Genomic DNA, 10,587 nt, shown 5'->3' on the forward strand with positions numbered 1-10,587 from the left:
TATTTTTTTTTTTTTTGGCTGACTGAAAGCAAGTGTTAGTATGTAACTGCCAAGGTGCCGAAGTTATGAGCATATAGACCGAGAACAGAAGACGGTTTTTGGGTTGAAAAAAAATTTCCCATGTAACCTGAAATGGTATTCCTGCATGGACTCTCTATTCCTTACTTTAGTAAAGTGAAATTGTGTTTCATTTCAGAACATCAAGAACCTACCTAGACATTTTAATAATTACTTTTTGAAAGATTTATGATCATGAATTTGTATGAAAATGGTATCTGAGAGCATTTTAACTTTTAAAATCACGAAAGAAGCTTAAAAGATTGAAGGGAGGAAGAAGAGGTAAGAAGAGGAAGAAAAAGAGTGATGGGAGGAAAGGGAAGAGAGCAGAAAAGACAAGAGCCTAAAACCAGGTGCGCGCGTTTGCCTTGGCTTGATTTGGATGCGCATGCGCTTCCCTTGACTTACCTTGGGTTCCTTCCAGTAATGTGGATTCTCAGTTGGCAGAATGAAGTAATTGACAGATCCTGCCGATCTCAGTCACACTCACAGAATGGATTCTGGCTTTCCTAAGAACTCACCAAGAAGTGGCTTGGCAGAACCCATGTGGAAATTCATTTCATCTGTTACCATTTTATACTCTCTATCATGCGTTTTTGATGACTAAATGGAAAAAAAAATAGAGTTCATCCCTACGAATTTCCATCAAGTATCATTTGAGCTATCAGCTGTCACACCTGCTACTTGATGCATTTCCGTCAGTTGACACAATTATATATTTTTCCAACCTGTATCATTCCCTGAGGTCTTATTTATTTTTCAATAAATCCAATTTATTGAAAAACATATTCAATCATGTTGACACATACCAAAGATTTGTTTCTAATATGTTTAAATATTCTTCAGGCCGATTATGGAAGATATTGACTAATAAGACTTTTTTAAGCTAAAATGAGTCACCTTTCTGAGATAAAGTGACAACGCACTCAGATTTCTTTAGATACATACAGCAGCACATCTACTTAGATTTACACATAATTTGACCAAGCTTCTTACTATCTCCTTATAAGGTCTTCCTAAATTCTGAAACTCCATTAAACTTTTAGAGTCTATCTGCTGTCTCCAAACTTTGTTAAATTCATATGTCCATTACATTAGCAGTGTATATATGGATATATAATATTCATTTATTTGTAATAAATATAATCTTAAAGAAATACAAATATGAATGGAATGAGATGTTCAGAGAACAAAATGATGACAAGAGCAATACATTATTGCTTATGTATTGAAACAATGTTACCATATCTTTTCTGTACTTTTGAGTGAGTTTATAATCGATGTTGCAACTGTTTGGCAACCCCTGATTTAAAAGGGTCTCTCTTATTGTTACTGTTTGTTTTGTGATTACTTTGATCAAATCTGATTGGCCCATCTTTACTTCTTAAAATATCATCCACTAAGAACAGGTGTTAGCAGTCTGCTTGATTCTATTATTTACTGATCTATGGCTGTTTCTCCCTGTCTTTGTCTCTCTGTCTTGCTCTGTCTTTCTGTGTCTCTCTGTCTCTCTGTCACTCTCTGTCTCTCTCTGTCTCTGTCTCTCTGTCTCTGTCTCTGTCTCTGTCTCTCTCTCTCTCTCTCTCTCTCTCTCTCTCTGTGTGTGTGTGTGTGTGTGTGTGTGTGTGTGCATGTGTTTCTTCAAGTATTTGAGTTTGAGCACATATGAAGCTCAGAGGACATCCTTAGGTATCCCTCCTCGACTTCTGCCTTGTTTGACACATGAGATCCTGGGAATTCTCCTGTCTTTGCCTCCGATCTCACCATGTAAGGGCTGAGATTACAGATGCATATCTCAGGTATGGATTTATGTGGGTTCTGGAGGTCTGAACTCAGGATATGTATGTGTGTGTGTATATATCTCATTATATATATATAATATATATATATATATATATAATTGGCTCAGGCTGATGTGGGCAGTATTGACTAGTATAACTTTTTAAAGCTGAAACAAGTCACCGTGTCTGAGATGATTTGACCTTTAGCAAGTTCAGTTTTCTTTAAGAAACATACAGCAGCCCATCTGCTTAGAATTATACATAACTTGAACAAGCCTCTCATTTTATCTTCTTGGCACATATGTAACACCAAGTGTTTTGCTCTTCGAACCATCATCGCATCCCAGTACTAAACTTTCATATACTGCTAATCTCCACAAATTGCCAGTGTGTATACTGGGATGCTGTTGTTCTTCAAGAAGATGCCTCATAAGCTAGACTGAGGAGAATCTTGCTAAGCAGAAATGTCTCAGTGGAATTTTAAAATCAAAACACATTGATACTTAAATTTCCATATGTTCCCATATATAGTCTTTCACCTGTTTCTTTATTTAACCATTTCTTAGATTAAAAGCATTAAGTTCCCATTATAATGAAAATACTTAAGTTTATTTTCTGGGGAGTCCATCACGTGGAAACATTGGCCCTGCCCCAATCCCCAACACATAAACAAAACATAACCTTTAGAATTTTAATACAGTTCTCTTGGTAGCCTTCCATAAATCCCTGAAGAAACTAAGAATAGAAATGGTATGCCTCTACATAATAAAGTTTGTGTGCAACAAGCCCGCAGCCAACATTATAAATGGGAAAAGAACATCCTTTAAAACTAAAGACTGAAAAAGGGTGTCTACTCTCTATTCTTCTCCAGCTTAGCAACCAAAATTTTAGCCATGGCTCAACACAAAGGGAAAGAGATAAAACTTGTAAACAGATAAAGAGGGGCTGGAGACATGGTTCAGCGATTAAGAGCACCAATTGCTCTTCCAGAGGTCCTGAGTTCAATTCCCAGCAACTATATGGTGGCTTATACCCATCCATAATGGGATTCAATGTCCTCTTCTGGTGTGTCTGAAGAGACAGCATACTCATTTTGTTTAAATTTAAAAAAAAAGGAAAAGTCAAATAATCCTGGCTTGCAAGTGCTACAATCCCTGCTAAGAAACACTAAAGAGTCCATGGAAAAACCTCCAAGTCTGATAAACACCTTCAGCAAAGCAACAGGCTGCAAAATCAGTGTAAATAGCACTGCATTTTTTATATAATTAATGATCATTGTGAAAACCAAATTAGTAAATAAATTCCCATTTACAAATAAAAGAAAATACCTAGGAATACACCTAACCAAGAAGGCAAAAGACACATACAATGAAAACATAAAGACACTAAGAGAGGCAGAGAAATTAGACACTAGAAGTTAGAAAGATCTGTATTTATTAACAGCAAATAAATATTATGAAAATATGTACATACCAAGTAAAATACTGATCACCAAGGTTTGATGTTATCCCCATCAAATTTCCAATGACATCTTATACAGAATTACAAAATTTTCTGAAAATTCACTATATGAAATTTTTTATTAGATGTTTTTGTATTTACAATATCTCCTTTCACAGGTTCCCCTCAAAAAAAAGTAACAATCCCTTCCCCCCTCCCCCTGCTCACCATCCCACCCCCTCCTGCTTACTAGCCCTGACATTCCCCTACACTTGGGCATAAAACCTTCACAGGGCCAAGGGCCTCTCCTCCCATTGATGACCTGATTGGCCATCCTCTGCTATATGCATGCTGCTGGAGCCATTAGTTCCCCCCATGTGTACTCTTTGGTTGGAGTTTTAGTCCCTGGGAACTCTAGGGGTGCTAGTTAGTTCATATTGTTGTTCATCTTACAGGGCTGCAAAACCTTCAGCTCCTTGGGTCCTTTCTCTAGCTCCTTCATTGGGGATCCTGTACTCAGTCCAGTGGATGGCTGTGAGCCTCTACTTCTGTATTAGTCCGGTACTGTCAGAGCCTCTCAGGAGAGAGCTATCTCAGGCTCCTGTCATTTTAATAATCAAAGCAATCATGAGCAAAACTCAACACTAGCATCATTACAATACCAAGTGACAGATGATGCTACCCAGCCACGATAGCAAATAGAGCACAGTACTCAAAGAAGAAAACAGGTATGCCCACCAATGTCATAGAATAAATGACCAAGAAATAAGCCCATGCAACAAAGCAGCTTAGCTTTCAAAAAAGACAAACATCTGGTAGATCCAACCTTTAACAAACGGTATGCAAAGATCTAAATGTACACACACAAGAAAGTGAAACTAGATACTTATTTCCCATGCTGTACAAAAATCAAGTTGAAAATGAATGAAATATTTTAAAATATGCAAAAAATGAAACTTAATAAGTACAAGACAAACAATTCATGGTCCAGACATAGGCAAAGAATTTGTGAATACAGCTCTAATATCTTATGACAGAAAAGCAAGAACTGGATATCTAATATCTTATGACAGAAAATAGAAGATAGATCATATCAATGTAAAAAGTCACACAACAAAGGAATGAGAGAATTGAAGGGGGAACCTGAAGAATAGAAGTCTTTGCAGATGCTCTTCCAACAAGGTCATGTACTCAGAATATACAAAGAACTCATGAAATTAAAGATCAAAGGAATTATTGTGCCAATCAACAAATGAGATTAATGACTCTGAAAAGGATAATTGTAAATTCTTCTTTTGCAATAAAATATATAAGACAATGCTCAGCATCCTCAGTCACCAAGGAAATGACAGTTAAGGTGACACTGACACTGCTAATGTCCTAGTCAGAATCCTGATCACAAGGTGACAAACAGCATCCTCAGTCACCAAGGAAATGACAGTTAAAGTGACAGTGACTCTGCTAATGTCCCAGTCACAATCCTGATCACAAGGTGACAAACAGGGTTGGAAAATTTACCTCATGAATGGAGTGCTCACATATAACATGTGAAGCTGTGGGTTTAATCTTCAGTGCCAGAGAAAGAGAGAGAGAGAGAGAGAGAGAGAGAGAGAGAGAGAAGAGAGAGGAGAGAGGAGAGAGGAGAGAAAGGAAGGAAGGAAGGAAGGAAGGAAGGAAGGAAGGAAGGAAGGAAGAGAGAGAAAGGAAGAAAGGAAGGAAGGAAGAGAGAGAGAAAGAAAGAAAGGAAGAAAGAAAGAAAGAAAGAAAGAAAGAAAGAAAGAAAGAAAGAAAGAAAGAAAGAAAAGAGAAGGGAAGAGAAAGCAGGCATAGAGAAAGGAGAGGAGGGAGGCCAGTAGGAAGGAAGAAAGGAAGGGAAGAAGAAAGGAAGAGAGGGGCATGGAAGGAGGGAAGGACAGAAAAGAGGAAAGAAGGAAGGAAGGGAAGAAGGGAAGGAGGAAGAAAGGAAGGAAAGAAAACAAGCAAGGAAGGACTGAGGGAGAGAGGGTTGAAGAAAACAGAAAAGAGGGAAAATAAAATTATAAAACAAGTGTTACTTATAGAAAAGGAAGGGATTTATATGTGCTTGGTAAGAGTGAGAACTGGTTCAGCCAATCTAGAAATCACTTCCAAGGTTCCTCGGCAAACTAATCAGAGAACTACCACAAGATCCTGGGTATATGTGCTGAGATCCAAATCGGCTCACAGTGGCCCTAACCTGTACATGCACACACCCAGCAGTGCTATTTACAATAGCTAAGGTTTGGGACTAGAGTGAACACCCACTAAGAGGTGGGTAAGCTGAAAAGATGAGCTGCACACTCAGTAGGGCTTTATTTGATTCTAAAGGACAGAAATGTGTCGTTGTTGGGGAAATGATTGGAACTGGAGACCAGTGTGGGAACCCACATCAATCGAGCATGAAAGGACAAACCGTAACTGTTTGTGTCATATGTAATGTCTTAGTCAGGGGTTACTATTGGTATAATGAAATACCACGATCAAAAGCAAATTTTGGAGGAAAGGGTTTATTTATTTGGCTTACATTTCTACATCACTCTTCATCACTGAAGGAAGTCAGCGTGGAAACAAAGACAGGGCAGGAACCCGGAGGCAGCAGCTGATGCAGAGGCCAAGGAGGGGTGCTGCTACCGGCTTGCTTTCCATGGCTTGCTCAGCCTGCTTTCTTGTAGAAGCCAGGACGACCAGCCCAAGGACCTCCCCCCCCCATAATGGGCTAGACCCTCTTCATCGATCACTAATTAAGAAAATGCCCCACAAGCTTACCTATAGCCTGATCCTTTGAATATATTTTCTCAGTTGAGGTTCCTTCCACTCTCATGACCCTAGCTTGTGTCAAGTTGACATTAAATTAGCCAATACAAGTAGCGTCTAAATTCATCAGTGGATATCATGAGCATAACATGGAGCTAACTTGGAAAGGTCTGTCAGTGGGAGGGGAAAGGGACAGGAGTGAGTGAGGACGATTAAAGTGGGTGTATGGATAAGTGAGAATGTCGTGTAAAAGCCCTCATTTCACACGGACACTAATTTTACAAAAACTATATTCTGAACTTTATCTCCTTCCTTACATGATCTATCACATTGGCATTATTCCTGCCTTTTGGGGGTACCTACTTTGACAGGAAAAAAAGAAAGAGAGAAAGAGAATATTGCCTCTGTTAACAAGGTTGGTTTCTTTTGTAATTATCCTTCCAAATATTTTTAATATAATGACAGCTTTCTTTTAGCAAAAATATTTGTGGCATTCATTTTCCAACATCAATTTGTTAAAATATGTTTCTTTGCATATGATGTGTGTGAACCATGCTGAGTGAGGCAGAAGTCTTTTCAACAGTTGATATCTGCTTCCTCCCTTTCTGCAATAACTCTCTGTCTTCAGTTAACTGAACTGACATGGCACCACCCAGGCTTCCTCTGACAGCGTTGTTAATCTACTATAAATACCCTTTCCCCAGTCAATAGAAAATAGGTGGTCCTTATCAACCACAAAGAATGACTTAACTGTGTGCGAATGAGCACAAAAGAATCAGTTTCCATCCTTGGAATCTGAGTTAGAATAAATCCTGGAAATAGCAGCTATTTTATCAGGGAATATGGACCTTGCCTTTTCTATACTTAGCCAGCTTAACTCTCTGGTTAAGGGAGGGGGAGAAAAAGCCTGACTTAATCATCTCAGCCTCCAAATTCCATCATATATAGCGAGTCTTGAAATGAAAATGTATTTTACCGACCTGCTCCGTGAGGCTTATATCCCTTGCTGTGACGAAGTATTTAGGGAGAGAAAATGACAGATGTTAGGCACATTAGCACAATGAATAGTCACTTCTTCCCCCAGATGAAGCGCTTTTATCACGGCAATTTATCATGAACAAGATAGTGACTTAGGAAGATGCATTAGAACCGTAGCTTATACTGCAAAGTGAGCTAGCAGAAGCAAAAGCAGGGCTGCCTGGGAAGTGGAAGAACAAGCCTTCCAGCCGGCATAGGCAGGACACTTTTATTCCTGATTTTATATTTTGAAACTGAATATCATCACTTTAAAAATGAAGGAGTGGAAAAAATATCCAGAGCTCAGAATGCTTTGGGCTGCAGCTAGAGGCAGGGAGGTGAGCCATGATCCAGTCAGCCGTGACTGCCCTGTGCACTGTAATGATATGCTTACATATTTTTATTAGATATTTTCTTTATTTACATGTCATATAATATCTCTTTTCCCAGGTTCCCCTCCAAAAAGAAAAAAGAAAAAAGAAATAAAATAAAAATAAAAAACAAAACAAAACAAACTCCTGTTCCCTCCCCCCTCCCACTGCTCACCAATCCACCCTCTCCCATTTCCTGGCCCTGGCATTCCCCTACACTGGGGCATAGAACCTTCACAGGGCCAAGGACCTCTCCTCCCATTGATTACCGACTAGGCCATACTCTGCTACATACGCAGCTGTAGCCATTAGTCCCACCATGTGTACTCTTTGGTTGGTGGTTTAGTCCCTGGGAGTTCTGAGGGTACTAGTTAGTTCATATTGTTGTTAGTCCTAAGGGGCTGCAAATCCTTCAGCTCCTTGGGTCCTTTCTCTAGCTCCTTCATTGGGGACCCTGTACTCAGTCCAGTGGATGACTGTAAGCCTCTACTTCTATATTAGTTGAGTACTGTCAGAGCCTCTCAGGAGATGCAAATCAAAACAAACCTGAGATTCCACCTCATACCAGTCAGAATGGCTAGGATAAAAAACTCACGTAACAGCAGATGCTGGAGAGGTTGTAGGGAAAGAGGAACATTACTGCATTGCTGGTAGGATTACAAGCTGGTACAACAACTTTGGAAATCAGTTTGGTGGTTCCTCAGGAAATTGGACATAGTACTACCAGAGGACCCAGCTATACCACTCCTGGGCATATACCCAGAAGGTGCTCCAACATGTAATAAGGACACATGTTCCACCATGTTCATAGCAGCCTTATTTATAATAGCCAGAAACTGGAAACAACCCAGATGTCCCCCAACAGAGGAATGGATACAGAAATTGTGGTACATCTACACAATGGAGTACTACTGAGTGATTGAAAACAATGAATTTATGAAATTCTTAGGGAAATGGATGAATCTGGAGAATATCATCCCAAGTGAGGTAACCCAATCCCAAAAGAACACACATGGTATAAACTCTCTGATAGGTGGATATTAGCCCAGAAGATTGAAATACACAAAATACAATTCACAAACCACAAGAAACTCAAGAGGAAGGAAGACCAAAGTGTGAATACTTCATTCTTTCTTAAAAGTGGGAACAAAATATCCATGGAAGGAGTTGCAGACACTAACTATGGAGCAGAGACTGAAGGAAGAACATTCCAGAGACTGTGCCACATGGGAATCCTTCCCATATTCAATCATCAAATCCAGACATTTATTTTTATTACTTGACGAATTCATAGCAAATATTGATTCAAATGCCTAAACAACTAGTAAAAATTTCAACCATTTTTATATTCATTCTAGGAACAAATATGTCAAATTTCTAGAAACGAACATTTAAAGCACAGATACTTTATATTTGACTATGTTGTTTATTTCTTTTTAATTAATCATTACTAACTTTATGAAGTTTTCTTTTGAATCCAAATCTTCCTAAGAAGGCTACTAGACTGCAGAGAAGTGTGGGTCTTAGTTGGGGGAGCCATCCAACGCTGCCCTTTACTCTTTCATTCACTGAATTACTCATAGAAAACCTCCTCCCTTCAGCTATGAGGATGAGAACCTTTGACATCAGGAGCTCACTCTTTGTCTGTATGACAATTAACATGCAGTTTGAATATAGTATAGTCATGTTTAAGAAAAATGTTCAATACCTATAAGGGAAATATGGACAAGTGCCTCCTTCTCTGAGAACTCCTCAAGGATACCGTCAAGAGATAGAAATCTGTGGATGTCAAGGAAGAAAGACACAGGAGGACTACAGAGTAGAGCTATCCCCACCAAAATTCCAACCGTTTCAGTTAGGAGTGGTTTACATTAGGGAAGAAGTGCCACACTCAGACAGACACCATTCCAGTGTTTGGATATCTGGGTGTCAGATGGCCAGAGCTGCCATTTTCTCTCATTCAAGAGAGAAAGTGGGAGAAACTCTGGGAAAGTCATTTAAGCTGAATATGGTTCAAACTTCATAGCACCTAGGAACTGGAATTTTATATTTGAAGGCAAGGGGAAATAGCTTTCTAATTAGCAAACTCTCTCTCTCTCTCTCTCTCTCTGTCTGTCTGTCTTTCTATCTGTCTTTCTCTCTTTCTCTGTATGTGTGTGTGTATCTTAGTTTCTTTATGTCTCTCTTTATGCCTGTCTTTCTGTGTATCTGTGCCTCTTTGTGTGTCTTTCTCTCTGTGCCTCTGTCTCTGTTTCTGTTTCTGTCTCTGTCTCTCTGTCTCTCTGTCTCTCTGTCTCTCTCTGTCTCTCTCTGTCTCTCTTTGTCTCTCTCTCTCTCTCTCTCTCTCACTCACACACACACACACACACACAGAGAGAGAGAGAGAGAGAGTACAAATTCCCAACATTCCACTGTTTCTTGTATCAAAGATTGTCTTTGCTCAGCTGACAGTAGTGACTGAACTAGCACATACCATTCACATTGTGACATTACATACTATTGTCATTAGGTCAGATATAAGAGAAGTTGATATTGGAGAAAAGACTACATACAGGGAAGAAACTGAAGGAATGACCAAAATTACATTTTATTGCTGTAGAGACCAAACTGACCTACTTCATACTTTTCTCTAGCTCTGTTCTTATTTCTCTGCAGAAGAAAAACTTCAAGATCTAAAATTATCTTTTTTTTTTAATTTCTTCACTAAGCCAATCCACTATCAATGGGGGTTGGGAAGTTAGAAGTGCTCCATATGAACACTGTAGAACTCCTAAATGTTGGTAGGTAAAATTGTTTCTGTCTGAAAAACTGCAGAGATGGAAATGGAGAGGAAAAGAAGGTCTAGAGACAGGACCAGAGAAGGATCCAGCTCAAAAGGAGGTCCCAAGGCCTCACACTATTACTGAGGCTATGGAGAGCTCATAAAAAGGGACCTAGCATGACTGCACTCCATAAAACCCAACAAGCAGCTGAAAGAGTCAGAGGCAGATAGTTGCACCCAAGCAATGGACAGAAGCAGCTGACTCCTGTTGTTGAATTGGGGAAGACAGAAAGAAGCTATAGGAGGGCAATCCTATAGGAGGACCAGCAGTCTCAATTAACCTGAACCCGCGAGACCTCTCAGACACTGGACCACCAACCAGACAGCA

The sequence above is a fragment of the Mastomys coucha genome, unplaced genomic scaffold, assembly GCF_008632895.1.
Source record: "Mastomys coucha isolate ucsf_1 unplaced genomic scaffold, UCSF_Mcou_1 pScaffold16, whole genome shotgun sequence".
Lineage (NCBI taxonomy): Eukaryota > Metazoa > Chordata > Mammalia > Rodentia > Muridae > Mastomys > Mastomys coucha.